The following is a 20569-nucleotide window of genomic DNA, read 5'->3' on the forward strand; positions in this document are numbered from 1 at the left end:
AATACACTGAAATGGGTAGGAAAGGCTGAGCCACACTTTGGCCATAAAACTCATGCCTGATACAGTGCCATCCAATCAGAATGGAACTCCCAACTGCCAAATTCTTCCTGAGGAGCAAAGAGACCCCACCCACATCTAAACTCCAACTTTTAAGACTCCTACATTTGAGACAGGCTCACAAATACTTAGTTTGAAAGCCGGTGGGGTTTTCATCCATGAGATCCACAAGATTATATCAAACAGAAAGCAGTTCTTAAATGGCTATCCCATCCAAGGCACAACATCGAGGGAACAGGCAAAAATTATCCATCTCCCTGAATGGATAAAGAAGGTGTGGTATATATATATATATACACACACACACAATGTAATATTATGCACCCATCCAAAGGAATGAAATCTTGCCATTTGCAACGATGTGGATAGAACTGGAGGTTATTATGCTGAGAGAAATAAGTCAATCAGAAAGACATGTATCATATAACCTCACTGATATGAGGAATTCTTAATCTCAGGAAACAAACTGAGGGTTGCTGGAGTGGTGGGGGGTGGGACGGATAGGGTGGCTGGGTGATAGACATTGGGGAGGGTATGTGCTATGGTGAGCGCTATGAATTGTGTAAGACTGATGAATCACAGACCTGTACCTCTGAAACAAATAATACATTATATGTTTAAAAAAAGAAGATAATAGGAAGGGAAAAATGAAGGGGGAGAAATCAGAGGAGGAGATGAAACATGAGAGACTATGGACTCTGAGAAACAAACTGAGGGTTCTAGAGGGGAGGGGGGTGGGGGGATGGGTTAGCCTGGTGATGGGTATTAAAGAGGGCACGTATTGAATGGAGCACTAGGTGTTATATGCAAACAATGAGTCATGGAACACTACATCAAAAACTAATGATGTAATGTATGGTGATTAACATAACATAATAAAATTAAAAATGCAAAAAAAAAATTCATCTCCCATTTTTTTCCCTGAAAGGGCTTTATCTGCACATTTCAAAAGCTGCTGCCTAAAGTTCAGGCCTATAATTTAGCAGGCATCTAGGGGCTTTGCTCCTCCTTCACAGACTAGGGAAGTTGGCATACTTTTCCCCCCCATCTTCTCCCTCCACCCTACTCCAAGTCACCAGTGTTTCCCTGAGAGAAGCTTGTATACACATCCATACCTCAGTTTTTGCAGCTGCTGACCAAGGGATGGATCTCTAGATTACCTAGCTCTGATAGCCAATGGAGTTTCCATTTATGAGTTCCACAGAGATGCAGCAAATAAAGAAGCAAATCTTAACCACCTATCAACCCAGAGCTCAACACAAAGAAAGTAGGCAAAAATGCCCATCTTCCAGTCTTTCTTTGAAAGGGATTTATTTGCATACTTTAGAAGCTGCTGCCTGAGGGCCAGGTTTCTAATTTAGCATGTATCTGGTGGCTGGCAACCATCATCTCCAGACACTGGGAAAACCAACAGATACCTCCTGTCTTCTCTCTCCAGCCTGCTCCAATTCACCAGCCAGTATCTCTCTGGAAGAAGCTTGCAAACACATCTGTACTCCAACATTTATAGCTGCCTCAAGGGATAGATTCGCAAATCACCTGGCTCTCATAGCCAGTGGGGCTACCTTTCGCCAAGCCCCACGGGAGTGTAGGAAATAAAGAAGAGGTCTTAACTGGCTATCTCTCCCGGGCTCAACACAGAAGCAGGCAAAAATGCTCCTCTCCAAGTTTTCCTTGAAAGGGATCTAGCTGTACACCTTACAAGCTCATGGCTGAGCTCAGGCTTTTAACTTTAATACATATCTAGGGCCTGACTGTGACAAAAGTACATACTTTCCAAGCTTCTGTGTGAGATTCCAGCTTCTAATCAATCTACATCTAGGTGCCAACTGTAATCCTCCCTTTTGGAACACTGATGGCCTTAACCACTGGGAGCCACTAAAACAAAGAAGGCATCTTGGTGAATCACAAAGATTTGAGAGAAAACCAAGAGCTTGGTTGGGCTGATTAACAAGGTTGATCTCCTACATGAGCTAATATGTCAAGAGTGCAACAGGTGGCTATTTTATATAATATACAGAAACCACCAGAGTCTAGGGAAACGGAGAACAGAGAAATATGTACCAAACAATAGTACAAGATTAAACTCCAGAAACAGACCTTAATGAAATGAAAGTAAGTGATTAACCCGATAAAGAGTTCAAAATACTGGTCATAAAGTTGCTCACTGCATCAGAACAATTCAGTGAAAATTTTGACAAATAGAAAATATAAGAGACTGTCAATCAAAAATCACAGAGCTGAAGAAAGCAATAACTGACATGAAAATTTCAAAAGAGGGACTCAAAAGCAGAGTAGATGAAGCAGAAAAATAGATCAACAAATTCAAAAGACAGGGTAGTCTCCAGCCAACTAGAGAGGTTTATAGAAAAGCAATGAAAAGGAGTGAAAATAGCTTAAGAAATTTATAGGACACCATCAAATGGGCCAATATTCATATAATAGGGATCCCAGAAGAAGACAGAGAAAAAGACAGAAAGCTTATTCAAGGAAATAATGGCTAAAAAACTCCCTAACCTTAGAAAAGAAACAGACGCCCAGGTCAAAGGATCCCAGAGAGTAAAAAATAAGAGAAATCCAAAGAGACCCACTTCAAGATGCATTATAATTAAACTGTCAGATGTTAAAGGTAAGGAAAGAATCTTAAAAGTATCAAGAGGAAAGCAAATTGTTAGGTACAGGGAACCTACATAAAACTATCAGCAGATATTTCAGGAGAAACTGCAAGCTAGAATGGAGTTGGATGATATAGTCAAAGTAATGGGGGGAAAAAGACTGCCAACCAAGAATACACTACCTGGCAAATTTGTCCTGCAGGATTGAAAAAGAGAGAGAATTTCCCAGACAGACAAAAGCTGACAGAGTTTATCACCACTAGACCAGTCTTACAGGAAACATTAAAGTGACTTTTTCAAGCTGAAACAAAACAGTGCTAATCAGTTACATAAAAACATATGAAAAGATTAAACTCAGTGGTAAATACATAGCTAAATGAAGAATACTCTAATATTATAATGGTGGTAGGTAAATCACTATTAACTCTAGTATAAAAGTTAAAGGACAAAAGTATTAAAAATACATATAACTACAAAAATTTGTTAATGGATATGCAATATAAATAAAAAAGATGTAAGCTGTGATATCAAAAACACAAAATGTTGAGGGGAACTTAAAAATGTAGAGCTTTTGTATGCACTCAAAATTAAGTTGTTCCCAGCTAAAAATAGGCTGTTATAAATATAAGATAATTTATATAAGCCTTATGGTAACTACAAGGCAAAAGCTATAGTAGATACACAAACAATAAAGAAAGAAATCAAAGCATACCATTACAGAAAGTCATCAAATCAGAGAGTAAGACAGAAAAGAACATAGGATTTACAAAAGAACCAAAAAACAACAACATAGCAACAGTAAGTCATATCTATCAATAATCACTTTAAATATAAATGAACTAAAATTCACTAATCAAAATAAATACAGTGGCTGAATGTATAAAAACCAGACCCAACTATATGCTGCCTACAAGAGACATATTAGCTTTAAGGACACACACAGACTGAAACTGAAGGGATGGAAAAAGATATTTCATGCAAATGGAAGCCAAAAGAAAGAAGAAGGAGTTATATTTCCATCAAAACAAAAACAGACTTAAGCCAAAGACTATAACAAGAGACAAAGAAGATCATTATATAATGATAAAAGAGGTCAATTCATCAAGAGAATATAACATTTGTAAATATTTATACAATACAGAAGCAACTAAATATATAAAGCTTATATTAATGGATGTAAATGAAGAAATAGAAAGCAATACAATAATAGCAGGGGACTTCAACAATCCACTTTCAACAATGGATAGGTCATTCAGACAAAAAATCAATAAGGTAACATTGGAGTTAAAGGATCCATTAAAGCAGATGGAACTACTGGGTATATACAGAACATTCCAACCAATAGCAGTAGTTCTACACATTTTTCTCAAGCACGCATGGAACCACCTCCAAAATGGATCATACGGTAAAGCCACAAAATTATTGAAATTGAAATCATTTAAATTCAATTAATAAATTGAAATTATATCAAACATTCTTTTCCAACCACAATGGTATGAAACTAGAAATCAATAAGAAAATTGGAAAATTCACAAATATGTGATTGAACAACATGCTCCTGAACAACCAACAGGTCAAAGAAATCAAAAAATAAATTAAAATAATCTTGAGACAAATGAAAATGGAAACAAAACATACCAAAATTTATAGGATGCAGCAAAAGCAGTTCTAAAAGGAAATTATAGTAATAAATAATGTATTAAATAGATAAATTATTAAATAGTAATAAAGGAAAAAGATCTCAAACAACCTAACTCTACATCTCATGGAACTAGAAAAAGAACAGACTAAGCCCAAAGCTAGTAGAAGAAAGGAAAAGAATTGTGTAAGACTGTTGAATCACAGACCTGTACCTCTGAAACAAATAATACATTATATGTTAAAAAAAAGAAGAAGAAGATAGCAGGAAGGGTAAAATGAAGGGGGTGGAAATCAGAGGGCAAGACGAACCATGAAAGACTATGGACTCTGAGACAAACTGAGGGTTCTAGAGAGGAGGGGGGTGGGGGGATGGGTTAGCTTGGTGATGGGTATTACAGAAGGCATGTACTGAATGGAGCACTGGGTGTTATACACAAACAATGAATCATGGAACACTACATCAAAAACTAATGATGTATGGTGATTAACATAACATAATAAAATTAAAAAATAAAAATAAAAAGTGCTTTTTGAAAATTAAAAAAAATTAAAGTGGAAATAAATGAAATAGAGAATAAAAAGAAAATAGAAAAGATCAATGACAATAAGACCTGGTTTCTTTGAAAAGATAAACAAAATAGACAAACTTTTACTAGACTTACCAAGAAGAAAAAGTAGACTCAAATATATAAAATTAGAAATAAAAGAAATGATGTTACAACTGATACCACAGAAATATAAAGTATTATAAGAGACTACTGTAAACAATTATACACCAACTAATTTGACAATGTAGAAGAAATGGATAAATTCCTAGAAACATACAACCTACAAAGACTGAATCATGAAGAAATAGAAAATTTGAACAGACCAATTACTAATAATGACTTTGAATGTTTACATAAAAACCTCCCAACAAAGAAAGGTCCAGCACCAGATGGCTTCACTGGTGAATTCTACCAAATATTTGAAGAGGAACTCATACCCACCCTTTGCAAACTCTTCCAAAAATAGAACAGTATGGAACGTTTCCAAACTCATGTTACAAGGCCAGAATTAACATGATACCAAAACCAGACAAGATCACCACAAGAAAAGAAAATTGCAGTTTAATATCACTGAGGAACATAGATGAAAAAATCTTCAATAAAATATTAGCAGAGTTCAACAATATACAGGATCATACACCATAATCAAGTGGGATTTCTTCAGGGTTGTAAGGAGTTAAACACCCACAAATCAATGTGACACATCACATTAACAAGATGAAAGATAAAAATCATATGATTGCAGAAAAAGCATCTGACAAAATTCAACATCCTTTCATGATATAACACCCAATAAACTGAGTATAGAGGAAATATACATGAACATAATAAAGGCCTACATAACAAGCCCATAGCTAACATTGTATTCAACAGTGAAATGCTAAAAACTTTTCCTCCTAGATTAGAAACAAGACAAGAATGCCAATTTTATTCAATATAGTACTAGAAGTACGAGTCAGAGCAATTAGGAAAGAAAAAGAAATAAAAGATGTCCAAATTGGAGGAAAAAGTAAAATCAGTTCTATTTGCAGATAATATATCATATATAAAAAATCCTAAAAAAATCTACCAAAAGCCTGTTAGAATAAACAAATTTAGTAAAGTTGTAGGCTACAAGATCAATATACAAAAATGTTTCATTTCCATATATCAACTATCAGAAAGAGAAATTAATCCCATTTACAATAGCATCACAAAGAATAAAATACTTAGGAATAAATTTAACGGTGGAGGTAAAACATCTGCACCCTGAAAGCCATAAGACACTGATGAAAGAAATTAAAGTCATAAATAATGGAAAGATATCCTACATTCATTGATGGCAAGAATTGATACTGTTAAAATGTCAGTACTACTCAAAACAGTCCACACTTTCAATGCAATCCATACCAAAATTCCAATGAAATTTTCCCCAGGAATGGAAAAAACAATACTAAAATTTGTATGAAACCACAAAAGACCGTGAATAGCCAATGCACCTTGAGGAAGAACAACAAAGTGTACTGCTGGAGGCATCACATTTCTTGATTTCAAATTATATACAAAGCCATAGTAATCAACACAGTATAGTACTGGCATAAAACCAGACACAAAGATCAATGGAACAGAATAGAGAGTCCAAGAAATAAATAATTACATAGATGGTCAATTAAAGGGTCTAGGAGACCAAGTCAAGAGGATAGAGTTTAGGGCGCCTGGGTGGCTCAGATGGTTAAGCGTCTGCCTTCTGCTCAGGTCATGATCTCAGGGTCCTGGGATCGAGTCCCGCATCGGGCTCCCTGCTCCTTGGGAGCCTGCTTCTCCCTCTGCCTCTCTCTCTCTCTGTCTCTCATGAATAAATAAATAAAATTAAAAAAAAAAAAAAAAGAGGATAGAGTTTAAGCCAGTAAGAAGACAGGTTGGAATATAAACTCAGGAAACCAAGACAGAAGTTCCCTCATTTGGACTTTGCAGATACAATTAGGATTTGGGGAAGGGTTCATGGAAAATACTGAAGCTCAGCACTAAGCCTCACCCTAGACATAGCAGTACCTAGAGCAGAGAATTCTGAGGTAATATGCAAAAACATTTAATAACTAGGACAAAATAAGCCCTGACCATCAAAACAGATGCTAGTTATAAACACACTGTCCAGAGGTACCCATACACACACAATCCCTGAACAGTATCCCTGCATAGTAGAATACCTTCAGTTCAAAATAAGTAAAAATTCTAATCCAAACCTAAAACACTAAAAGTAATTCTCAGCTGGGAACTGCTATTAGCATTTTAACTAAGACAATGCCTTATTATTCACAATTATTCTTTACATCACAAAATGTTTACCATCCCCGGCTTCAGGAACTAACTGCCTGTAGTAATGGCTTCTGACAGTAGCATCCCTCACAATCAAAAACAGGGGATAGTATAAACCTTGGTTTAGAATGGCTGCTAAACAGTTCATAAGTAGGTTTCAGGTCAGACTTAATCTAGACATTTGTCAAAAGTCAACAGTGTATCTGTTCTCTTTAGTTTGTTCAGTTGTTCCCTCCTTTACTGGCCACCATTGATCTCAGGTTGGCCCCTATCCTAACAAGAGCTGCAACAATTCCAGACTTCACATTCCTATCACATTGTCCAGAAGGAAATAGCATCTTTACTCCAACATTCCTAACAGAAATCTTGAGGTTCGCTGTAGTAAGACTGCCTTGGTAACATCCCATCCTTGAAACAGTACTGACTGCAGGGGAACACAATACTTCATTGACCTTGCTCACATGCTCCTCTGGTTGGGTAAAGGGATGGAGTTGGTTTCCTCAGGTTGAAAAGCAACCCCAGAGAGAAAATTAAAGTCTTCTGTGAAAGGGACAAGTTGAGAAATGGACACTGGGAATATAATCAACAAATGAACACTCTAAGAGTGCTACTCAAAGTATCAGTGCCTGAGTTGTTACCAACTAAGAACAATGTAACAAAAGTTGTACCATAATGTACATCACTATGTCACTAGATTAAACACAGTTTAGCTGATGTTTATTTCATAGTAAGACTCTGTGAAATTGACATCATGCACTTCCTGCACTGAGAAAAAAAAAACAAAACAAAAACACATCATCACTTTTGGGGCTTTCCTACCCAAAATATACACATCACCTAAATCTCATCATGAGAAAACATGAGACAAATCCAAACTGAAATGCATTCTACGGAATAACTGGCCCATACTCTTCAAAAATGTCAATGTTATAAAATGCCAAAAAAAAAAAAAAACAACAAAAACCTCTGAGTATTCTAGATCTAAAAAGACAAAAGAGACAAATCAACTGAATGCAACATGTAATCTAGAATTTCCTTTTGTCATCAAGGACTGGTAAATTTGCAAAAGTTGCTTAAGGTCTATAGATTAGATGGTAGTATTTTGTGAATGTTAATTTCCCAATTCTAACCATGTTATGGTTGCATAAGAGAATATCTTTGTCCTTAGAAAATAAATGCCAAAGTATTTAAGGGAAAAGACACCATTTTTATAGCTTCCTCTCAAATGATTCACACACACACACACACACACATGAGGGAGGTGGTGAAGACAGAGAGAGATATGTGTGCATATGTTCGTGTATGTGGAGAGAAAGAATGATAAAGCAGATGTGGCAAAATGTTAAATGTGAGAAATCTTGTTTAAAGACATACACAAATTTGTTGCACTATTCTTATAAATTGTCTGTAAGCCTGAAAGTATGTTTATTTAAAATTAAAGGAAAATAAAATTTTAGAATTCATAAATAGCAGCAATAATAAGGATGCTTCTATTTAAATATTCACTCAACTTCCTTAAAATGCATATGTAATTTTTTAGCTACTGCCTCAAGGTCTTATTTTTATTTTTGGAGTGTATAATTCAATATACATGTGTGCATGTGTGAGAATATCAGCTATTTGAAATAAAAATGCTTTTTTTTTTTAATAGGAAGCCAGAAAAAACAGATAGATAGGGACAGTCTTAGAGTGTGAAAAGTGAAATTTTTATACTGGTTTCATAAAATCTGGGATTTAAAACAAAACTTTTTTGTTTAATTTTTAAAAATTAAAAAAAAAATTTTTTTAATCCTATACTTCCAGCAAACCTCCTGAAAGCTTTTTAAAGATAATGTTGACACCTTTAAATATCAAATCCAGAAAAAAAAAAAAAAATGAATGCAAATTTATTAGGGCCCTGCAGATGTCCAGAAGTCTCACCCAGAGAAATCTCCAGAAAGGCCCCATCTAATCTTTGGTCCATCATTGCAGAGATGCCCATGGGTACTTGACTTCTGTGCCAGATTTAAAGACAATGAAGTCTTGGCAAACCTGGGGTCCTGCCACCTTAAGTGCCCTCGCAGTCATTCTTTTGCAATCCTGCCATCTTACCTTTCCTCCCACAACAAGGCACCACCTCTGAATGGGGCCTAAGTTCCCCCATACTTGCAGACTTACTCAGCTCCAGCTTTCTCCCTATCTCACTATGTGAGCCTCTCTTCTCCATCCACTACAGCATTCTCCCCTCCAGGTGCACCTACCTGCAGAAAACAAAAGCCAGCAAAATCTTAGGCCAAGTGGCTTCTATTTCCAGACCTATCACTAACTTTCCCTGAGGAAGGTGGTCTTTATCTACCTGCAGGCTTGAAATGAGGAAAGCGGAGAGTACAAGGAAAACAAACTCAGTACATTATCATTTCATATTCATGAACCAAGACCCTTTTTTGTTGAGAACAAAGAACATTTGTTCAGTAATTTTCCTGATACGCAGTTTATCCATTTTTAACTCACCCTGGAATAGAACAGTGCCAGCCACTGTTTCAAATGGTTAGAGCAAACTGTTGATACTGCAACCATGTCCCTTGGCCTCTGCAGAGGCTACCTTGGTGGACTGTTCCCCTAACAGCTTTTTAGCACAAGCACTGGCATCTCTCTGCCTGAGGCCTTTCTCTGGCTACAGAAGCAAGCTTAGCTGGAATGCCAGCCTGCCAGAAGAAATTAACTCCCTCAGGAGCAACTCTTAGTCAATGAAGGATCACACTGTCCCATTAGGGGCAATTACGAAGTATGTTCTCTATGCTGTCCAATACAGTAGCTACTAACAAATGTGCTTATTGAGCCCCCAAAGTGTAGCTGGTCCAAACAGATAGCCACTTTAAATGTAACATATACACTGGACTTTTAAGATGTAGCATAAAAAAAAGGTAAACTACATCATTAATATTTTTATTGATTATATGCTGAAATTATAATACTTTGGACCTATTTTTCTAAATAAAATATAACATCAAAATTAATGTTACCTTTTTTTTCACTTTACTTAGTACTAGAAAATTTTAAATTATGTAAGTGGTTTATACTACATTTCTGTTGGACAACACTATATACAGTTTATTAAAGGCTCTTTTGCAGAAATGAGCTGCAATTGCCCTAACAGCCTAACCATTTTGATATATCTCCCCTACTTTCGACTGTACTGAAAACATTATTTAGGAACTGTAACACACTATAAAGAGATGGGTTTTTTGTTTGTTTGTTTGTTTTTTTGGATGGAGGCTTGCATAGATGAAATCAGATTGAAATCTGTGCCTGTTGTTGCAGGGATGGCAGAAAATTCATATTTGGGGAAAGACAGCTCCTTGGTAAAATAGTATCTTTTATGGCCCTTTAAGTTAAGCAAAGCAAAGGAGAAAATGGAAATGGAATGCATGAGACAATGAGAAAGGAATGTGCTCTATTTTCCTTGAGGCTATGTGTTATCCCTGCAGAGATTATGATGATGTTGGCTGGTTTTTGCTTTTCCTTGAGAAAGCTGGAGACAGAGCAAGTGGGGGACTTTCACTCCTGAAAGGGGAAAGCAGGAGTGAAGGGCCATCCATCTGGGGAAAATGAGTCAAGCCCTGGGCCACAGAGACAAAGCAGAGGAAAGGAAGGAGGCTCTTTGGAAGGCATGACTACTGAACTCCAGGAGAAATGGCACCCAATGCTTCATCTTAGGTTTCTTTTCCTGAATTGTATTATCATTTCTTGAATGCTTTAGTGAAGTTTTATAAAATGCCAAAGCTGTGCTTTGGGCAATTAAAGGTTAGGAACCATGTCTGTCTTTGGGGCATAACTAGTCTGATATGAAAACTAGATGAAGTACGCATAAGATAGTGATGAGCAGAAAAGCCTGAAGCAGTGATTTTGTGGGGGAAAGTGAGCAACATTTTTCTAGCTAATAATAATAATACATTCATGTTTTTTTGAGCCAGACACCTTTGAACTACTACTTCCAAGTATTTTCATAGGTTATCTCATTTCATTCTCACAGTAACAATGTAACTAATATTATTATTATTCTTGCTTTATAGATAGGAAAACTGAGGTACAAAGATACTAAGTAACTTTGATCAGGATCAAACAGCTAGCAAGTCAGGTACAAAGGCAGAGTCAAGGTACAATTTGGGCAGTCAGTGTTGTCTTGTGCCTTAACCGCTGTGATATTCGTTCTCTTGGGACATGTTTGTGAAACAAGGACCTACTCCCTATGGATTTTCAGAAATCAGGAGGCAAACCTTATAAGAGAACTGTATGGCAAATCAGGCCTTTCACAGAAGCTCTCAAGTAGGTGGGAAAAAATCATTTTTTCACAAAAATTCTCAGAGGCAGAAAATTTGAAAGGAGAGAACAAGTTCCTAAACTTCACACACATCATTGTATCTCTCACTGTTATCTGTGCTTAATAATAATTCCTAGTTACTGATCAAACGCACAAATGTGAGAAATGTCCTTTATTTCCTTTTATACCTAAATGTCCCAATATATTAAACATTGACTTTTAAGCTGTCCAAACAGCATTTTTTCCTAGCACAGCTTTGAGTGTATGCAGAGTTTCTGTAGTATTCTAATAGTGTTAACCAATTTGCTAACTACAGATATATGACTTTAAAAATACTACCAAGTGATATTAAATTTTAACTCAATATAAACCTCAACTTCAGGCAGTGAAATCCCCATTATTACTTTTTCAGGGTACTTTCATTCTACTTAATCCAAGGATTATCAAACACATGCTGCAGGACTGAATGAGACTGTAGAGACCTTCTCTTTTCATAATTATAGTCTGGCCATTTTCCTTCACTGAATTGCTTATTCAAATGTCTACAATTTTAACCAAAATGCTTATTCAAAAGATTTAGAAAAAAAAAGACCTTTTTAATATGCTATACATGATTTAAGCAGGAGAAAGCTCAGCCATCACTCCACTCTTCCTTCCTGGGACCTGCTCTTTCCCTATGATTTTTCCCATATAGCTGTTCTCCATCCCAAACTTTCTGTTTCTATAAGGATCTAGGCTTTTGGAAACCAAACCAGGAAGACCAGCAGGCCTATAGCATTCCATTTTGTCATATCTTACTGCTCAGGAATGAGCCAAGAAAACCAACTGCTTGTATGGGAGAAAGGAAAAGGAAATCCCTAGGAGCAAAAAATGGTCAATATTTCAAAATTATTATTCTGCGTAAGGCACCATGTTCAGCATTTTACATACATCATCTTAGTTCATCCTTAAATAACCCTAATGTTTATTATGTTGTTTAGTGTTACAAATGCTATTATTTATCCACCTTTTAGAGTGAAGGAACCTGAGACGTGGTAGTTTGGGCTACCTAGCTGGGGTGATAAAGCAGTCTCTGAGATGACCTCTGGAATTCACACCCTTGGGTTATCCCCTCGCCCTGAGTATCAGATGAGCCTAGTGACTTGATTCTAACCAAAGGAAGATGGTCCAAATAATGAGGTGTCACTTTTGAGACTAAGCTATGCCTTCTCTCACCCTTTCTCACTTGTTTGCTCTGATGAAAGCCAGCCACCATATTGTAAGCTGTCCTAGGGAGAGATCCACATCAGTAGCCGGGAACTGATGACCCCAGTCAATAGCCAGTGGGAAGCTGAGGCCTGCCAACAAAATATGAGTGAGCCTGGAATGGATCCTCTCCCCCAGCTGGGCTCTGAGTTGACTGAAGCCCTGGCCAACAGCTTGACTGCAGTCTTGTGAGAGACCAAGCCAGAGGACCCGGCTAAGCTGCACCTGAAACCTGTCTTGCAGAAAATGTGAGATAGTAAGTGTTGTTTTATGCACTAAGCCTTAAAGTAATGTATTGTGTGACAATAAATAACTCAGACAGCTGGTAAATTTAAACTCAGGTGATCTGGCTCTGGACATCATGTTTTAGCCAGCATGCTCTTCTGCTCCCTAGGAACTGGGACTGGTTCTCTCAGCTTCTGTCACAGAGGCCACCATGTGCAGTCAGTCCCGGTATAGTCCCTCCTGTCTCTCAAAAGCCCGAGTGGTGCCGAGATTCCAGCACAGAGCACACACCATAATCACCTCCTTCTCTTGTACTAAAGAAAGATTCCTGTCCTTTTGCTTGCACTACAAAGTCGCTGGTAATGCCTGTTGGATTCTTATATCCATTCTCATTACCATTTCATTTATTTCTCTCCAATTCCTTACTTTCTCTTTTGTCACTGTTTTTCTGCTCCTTTTTTTGTTCTTCTTCACTCTTAGACCCTATTTTCCTCTTCATTTCCACTTTCTCCTGTAAACTGTTTTCTCCTGCTTCTATTTTCACTTACAGAAAAAGGCTCTATTTGCCTCCTGGAAACTTTAATGCTTGTCTGAAAAGAACAGCTTTCTGGAAATATCAACAGAAAGAAAAACACAGGTGGAGAGTGGGCTTGGGAGGTGGTGCAAGAGAACCCTCTTTAGTGGGTTTTTTGTTTTTGAGGCCACCCGCCTCCCATATCAAAACATCCCTTAGGGCAGTTAAAAGCTGCTGGCCACCCCAATTAAAGTGTTTTCAAAGAAACTGTAAGAAATAGTTCCAAGAGCACTTTTAACTTATTACATGTGGGTTACATAAGCACTGGAATCTTGTTAAAACATTCAAAATATGATATGAATTGAGTCACACAACAGTGGGTCAAAGCTTTAGCTTTTTAGTGTGACTAACAGGATCGTCTATGATTCAGGCACCCTGGACAAAAACGGATCTTAAAGCAAATCAATTAAAGGATATATTTTGCTCCTCCTAAGAACCTACATTCCTAACTTTAAAAATATGGCTATAATTCCTTTGTATTTAGATTAACTATGCTTTAAAGCATAGCTGTAACAGAACTGGTCATATTACAAATCAGATATGGGAAGCAAAGGTAATTCTTTGATTTAAACAAATCTTATCTTCCTCAAGAGCCCTACCCACTAGGTTGTGTGGAAACAAAACAAAACAAAAACAAAAACACCCAAGCTGTTAAGCCACCCTCTAAACCCAAATGAAGAGCATGATTTAAACAACCCCTTTCATATTTCTCCCGATAACTCAAATGGCATGATGGGTAGGACAGTTCTGCTTAGAGCTTGGCAGGCATTGAGCACCTTCTCCCTCTTATCACCTCCTTCTGCAAAAAGCCAGTAGCCGCCCTTCCTGGCATGCTGACAACCTTAACCACCCTTACACATTTCCAAACCACCCCCTTGTGGGTCAGTACTGCTCTCCCTCTAAAAAATAACAAATCTAAGTAATGCTCAGGTATTTGGGTAAATTATTTAGTGTATGAGATCCATCTCTCTCCCACCTCCTCTCCAAGATGGCATCTGGGCTTTACACAAAAAGGAGTTAGCCAGGATCTTTAAATCGGTACAGTGTTCCCAGGTCCTTTGGTCTCCAAGGCAACGGTCATTACTCAGCTGGGTGGCCTCCACAGCTAAAGTCAACAGCTAGTGTCATTCCTGAGCTGGTCTCCATATATAGTCAACCCTTGTTGATACATGATTAAAGGAGAATTATTCTCAAATGTGACACTTCAAGTATGACCTTGTTGCACAATTGATTTGTCCAATTATACCCTGATACAAAGAAGGAAATATTCTTATCAATCCTATGTAAAAAATCACAGCAGTGTGAAAGTAAAGAGACTTAGTAAAAATATTCATTTCTCAATTCTTAGAAGTCAGTGAGCATCAGATCCCAAAGGCAGAGTCTACTGAAGATTTGAAATAGCTTTAAAAAAAAAAAAAGAAAGAAAGGACTCTCTCCTATGTCTATGAGAAATACAACATTAAAAAATACCAAAAATATTCTGAATAAATTACCACATTAAAATTTTCCTCATTAACTTATTGAGTTCACTGTAATTAATATTTATTTTAGGGGCATCTGGGTGGCTCAGTCGGTTAAGTGTCTCCCTTCAGCTAGGGTCACAATCTCGGGGTCCTGAGACGGAGCCCTGTCAGACTCCCTGCTCAGTGGGGAGTCTCCCTCTCCCTCTGCCCCTCTCCCCACTTATGCGTGCTCTGTCTCTCTCAAATAAATAAAATCTTTTTAAAAAATACTTATCTTACTCTGCTTTAGATCAAGCAATTAGGTTTGATCAAAATGTGTCTGCTTTTAGACAGAAAAGAGTCTTGCAAATTCTAACTTGGTCTACAGGTACAGACTGAAAGCTTCCTAAACAATGTTACCTTGGAAGATTGTACCCAAGTCTCTGTTCTTTGAAATATCCATAGTTCAGAGTACTTAGTGCAGTCCTTTTCCACAGGGACCCAAGACTGTTTTTTTCTTAAAAACACAATCACTAGCTTGTTGCCTAAACTGAAATCTCAGGCAAGCTTCAGAGGGAAGCAGAAACCTGTTTATTGCTGTGGACAACTGATTACAGTACCAATAAAATCAGAATGAAGAACAGTAAAATTTTCTATTATCTATTTCGTAAGGGTTTAATCAATGTTTCCCATGAACTAAGAACCTATTGTGGACAGTAAGTGCAGTGACAAATTTCCAGGACCTTCCCTTAAAATCTACAATCTGTGAGATTTTTATATAAACTTACACTAGGGAAGGCTGAGATCTCTTCTGGTCTGACAATCCTTCCCATGCAATTATTACAACAGTAATACAGAACATACCAAACAAACCTAATAATTTCTAGCATCTCTCCAGTGCTAGTACCCGTTGTGTAAGACATAGAAAAGCAGCATTCAGACATTCACATCCCTCTTCAAGAAAGGACTTGTGGCCTCCAGCTATTTACTCCTTCAGGTTGGCTTCTGCTTTTGAGCTCAGGTCATGGTCCTCTTGTGGTGGCCCCAGCTAATGACCAAGCAAGATGTGTCACAAGGGCCTAGACTTTCACCCAATGCAAGACTCTTCTAATAGGCAATCTTCACTGTGGACCTCGCTGTTGAGCTTTCGGAGACTTTGTCAGATCTGCATCATGGTACTGTTGACACTTCCTGCTCAATCCTATTTCCTGTCTTTTTCCATTCTCAGGTGTTACTCCCACATAAACCGTTTATATGCCTGTCTTCACCTCAGTGTCCACCTCTCAGAAGACCCAACTGACACAGTGGTACCAGGAATGAACAAAAAAAGCAAGTAGTAAGTTGGGATTTTGAGATTATATCCCTACCTGCTTGCCTGGCAAAGATGAGCCCATCCCAGGTGGTATGTGGGGCAAAATTAGTCTTTGGCACAATATGGTAGTGCAACTGCTAAGCATAACACTAGCTAGGAAGAGTTTATCAATTTGGGGGTACTCTCTTGGAATACAGGATTGAACACTCTGGAAAGGATCCAAGGGGATGAAGCAAATTCACAGGTGGGGGTGACTCCCAGACACCTGGAGAAAGCAATGACTTGTGCTGAGTAAAAATGAAATACCTGAATTATCACAGCTGACCCAAGAGAAAGGAAATAAAAAGCCCAGGAAAATGGATATGCTAGAGTAGTGAATATAGGAGGCCAGAAAACCTACCAGAAAAGTATTTTCCACAGGAGGGCTTGGAGACCATATCATTTCACAAGGCTAACAGGAATGTGCTAGTTACAGGGACATTAGCATCATGAAGATGTCCAGTGCCTGTTCCTCATTACAGGTAAGAGCTGACTACAGAAAATGCTGTCATGGCATGTATGAAAAACCCAAAGCTAACATCATCCTCAATGGCGAAAAACCAAGAGCTTCTCCCCTAAGATCAGAAACAAGACAAGCATGTCCACTCTCATCACTTTTATTCAACATAGTACTAAAGTCTTAGCCAGAGCAATCAGACAACAAAAAGAAATAAAAGGCATCCAAACTGGTAGGAAAGAAGTAAAATTTTCAATATTTGCAGATGACATGATACTATATATGGAAAATCCTAAAATCTCCACCAAAAACCTACTATAACTGATAAATAAATTCAGTAAGTTTGCAGGCTACAAAATCACAGAAATCCACTGCATTTCTCTACACTAATAATGAAGTAGCAAAAGTAGAAATTTAGAAAACAATCCCATTTACAATTATACCAAAAATAATAAAATATCTAGGAATAAACTGAACCAAGGAGGTGAAAGGTCTATACTCTGAAAACTATAAGTCACTGATGAAAGAAATGGAAAACAACACAAACAGAAAGGTATTCCATGTTCATGGACTGGAAGAACAAATATTGTTAAAATGTCCATACTACCCAATAATGCAATCCCTATCAAAATACCAACAACATTCTTCAGAGAACTAGAATAAATAACCAAAAAATTTGTACAGAACCACAAAAGACCCCAAATAGCCAAATCAATCTTAAAAAGAAGAACAAAATCAAAGGTATCACAATCCTAAACTTCAAGATGTACTACAAAGCTGTAGTAATCAAAACAGTACAGTACTGTTACAAAAATACACACAGAGCAATAGAACAGGATTGAGATCCCAGAAATAAACACACAATTATATGGTCAATTAATCTTCGACAAAGAAGGCAAGAATATGCAATGGGAAAAAAACAGTCTCTTCAACAAATGGTATTGGGAAAACTGGACAGCTACAAGCAAAAGAATGAAACTATACCACTTTCTTACACCATTCACAAAAACAAACTCAAAATGGATTAAGGGTCTAAATGTGAGCCTTGAAACCATAAAAATCCTAGAAGACGGCACACGCAGTAATGTCTCTGACATCAGCCATAGCAACATTTTTCTAGCTATGTCTCCCTAGGCTACGGAGACAAAAGCAAAAATAAACTATTGGGATTACATCAAAATAAAAAGCTTCTGTACAGCGAAGGAAACAATCAACAAATCTAAAAGACAACCTACCAAATGGGAGAAGATATTTGTAAATGACATATCCAATAAAGGGTTAGTATCCAAAATATATAAAGAATTTATACAACTCAACACCAAAAAAACAAATAATCTAATTAAAAATGGGCAGAAGACATGAACAGAAACTTCTCCAAAGAAGACATACAAATGGCCAAAAGACACATGAAAAGATACCCAACATCACTCATCATCAGGGAAATGCAAATTAAAAGCACATGAGTTATCAGAATGGCTAAAATCAAAAACACAAGAAAGCACAAGTGCTGGTGAGGATGTGGAGAAAAAGGAACCCTCATGAACTGTTGGTGGGAATGCAAACTGGTGCAGCCACTGTGGAAAACAGTATGGAGGTTCCTGAAAAAATTAAAAATAGAATTACCACATGACCAGTAATTCCACTACCCAAACAATACAGAAACACTAGTTCAAAAAAATATATATACCTCTATGTTTACTGTAGCATTACTTACAATAGCCGAATGATCTACTATTGGAATGAATCATATGCCGGCCAGGTAATAAATGGAGTTATGGCCAAAGTCTGGTTCACAATGGGTCCACTGGGATCACAGATCAACTCAGTGGTCATTTACCCAATCCCAAATGTATAATTGGAATGTATATACTTCACAGTTGGGAGTCATTTCCATTTATTGTCCTTGGCCTATGGAGTAAGAGCTGTCACAGGGGAGAAGGCCAAGTAGACATCTTTGAAACTGCCTTCCCTGGCCAAGAGAGTATATCTAAAACAGTATCACAATGCCAGAGGATGGTGGAGATTAGTAACACCCTTAAGGATATAAAGGATGCAGAACAGTAGTTCCCATCACACCTTCATTTAATTTGATACTCTGGCCTGTAGAAACCAGATAAATTAGCAGAATGATTGTTGACTACTGTAAGTTCAACAAAGTAGCAGCCCCAACTGTAGCTGCCATGCCAAGCAAAGTATCATTGTTAAAGCAGGATAATACGGCCTTGGGTACATAGCCACTGATTTGGAGAATGGATTCTTTTCTATCCCAATCAATAAATATAATTAGAAATACTAATATACAAATGAAATAAGCAGGCAACAACATGCATTGACTCTTTAGCCCCAGGGCTATGTTAACTCTCCTGTCTCTCTCATAATATAGTCCAAAGAGATGTGGATCATCTGAAAATCCTGTAGAGTATCATAATGATCCATTATATCAATGACATCATGCTGATTAAACAGGCTGAGCAAGAGGTGGCTAGCATGCTGGAGGTTTATGCCCCAGAAAGTAGGAAATTAACCTTATGAACAAGTCAGGGATCTGTCCCTTCATTAAAGGGTTTAAATGCCCAGTGTTCTCAGCAGTGCTAGAACATCCCCTTCTCAGTAAAAGACAAATTGCTGACTCTTGCACCCCCTACAAGAAAGAAGAAAGCACAGTGCCTACAAGGCTGCTTTCAGTTCCGTTAAGCAACATACTGCACATCTAGGAATATTTTTTGGGCCCTCATTCCAGGTGACACAAAAAGCTGCCAGCTTTACAACCTGGCAAAAGAGCTCGACAGCAGGTCTGAGTGGTGGCGCGAGCGGCCTTGACACTTGTGGTGTAGGATCTGGCACATTCTAGGGTGTTAAGAGTTGTCACTTTTAGAAAAAGACACAGTATTGAGTTTACGGAAATCTAGTGGGAGAATCACAGTTCAGGCACCTGGAGTTCTGAAGCAAGGTTCCACACCTTTTAAAAATTAGGTCTTCAGGGACACCTGGGTGGCTCAGTCCGTTAAGCGGCTGCCTTCGGCCCGGGTCATGATCCCAGAGTCCTGGGATCGAGTCCCACATCGGGCTCCTTGCTCAGCAGGGAGCCTGCTTCTCCCTCTGTCTCCCTCTGCTTGTGCTCTCTCTGTCAAATAAATAAAATCTTTAAAAAAAAAAAAAATTAGGTCTTGGCATGCTACTGGAAAAAAAAAGGGAATGTTTGACCATGGGACACTAAACGATACAAAATGAAATATGTCTTGTTGAACCCATCATGTCATAAATACTGGAGGGCCCAGTCATAATTCATCATAAGATGAAAGTATTATATTTGGGATGAAGCACAAAGAAGATGAGAAGGCACAAACAATCCACATGAACACAGTCCAGACCTTGATGTCACCCTTCAGTTGCATCCGCACCCCTCTCAGCTTGCACTGATGGCCATATGGGAGAGGGGTGGTGTCTTGAACAACAAGCTGAAGAAAGAAAAAAATGGCTGAGCTTAGTTTACAGATGAATTGGCTAAGTATGTGCATGAAACCTGAAACCGGACAGCAACTACAGTACAGCCTCCCTCTAGAATAGCCCTGAAGACAGGAGAGTGACAATCTTGCTACTGGGTAGAGCTTCAGGGGGTGCACCTGGCCATCCACTTTGTATGGGAAGGAAAGAGGCCTAATTGTCAGAGTATAAACAGACTAACAGGTAATGGCAAAAAGCTTGGCTGGCTGGTCAGAGGTCTGAAAGAAAGAGATTTTAAAAATTGCAGACAAGGAGGGCGCCTGGGTGGCTCAGTTGGTTGAGCGACTGCCTTCGGCTCAGGTCATGATCCTGGAG

Source organism: Leptonychotes weddellii, chromosome 3, assembly GCF_054177405.1.
Source record: "Leptonychotes weddellii isolate Sample4059 chromosome 3, ASM5417740v2, whole genome shotgun sequence".
Classification (NCBI taxonomy): Eukaryota; Metazoa; Chordata; class Mammalia; order Carnivora; family Phocidae; genus Leptonychotes; species Leptonychotes weddellii.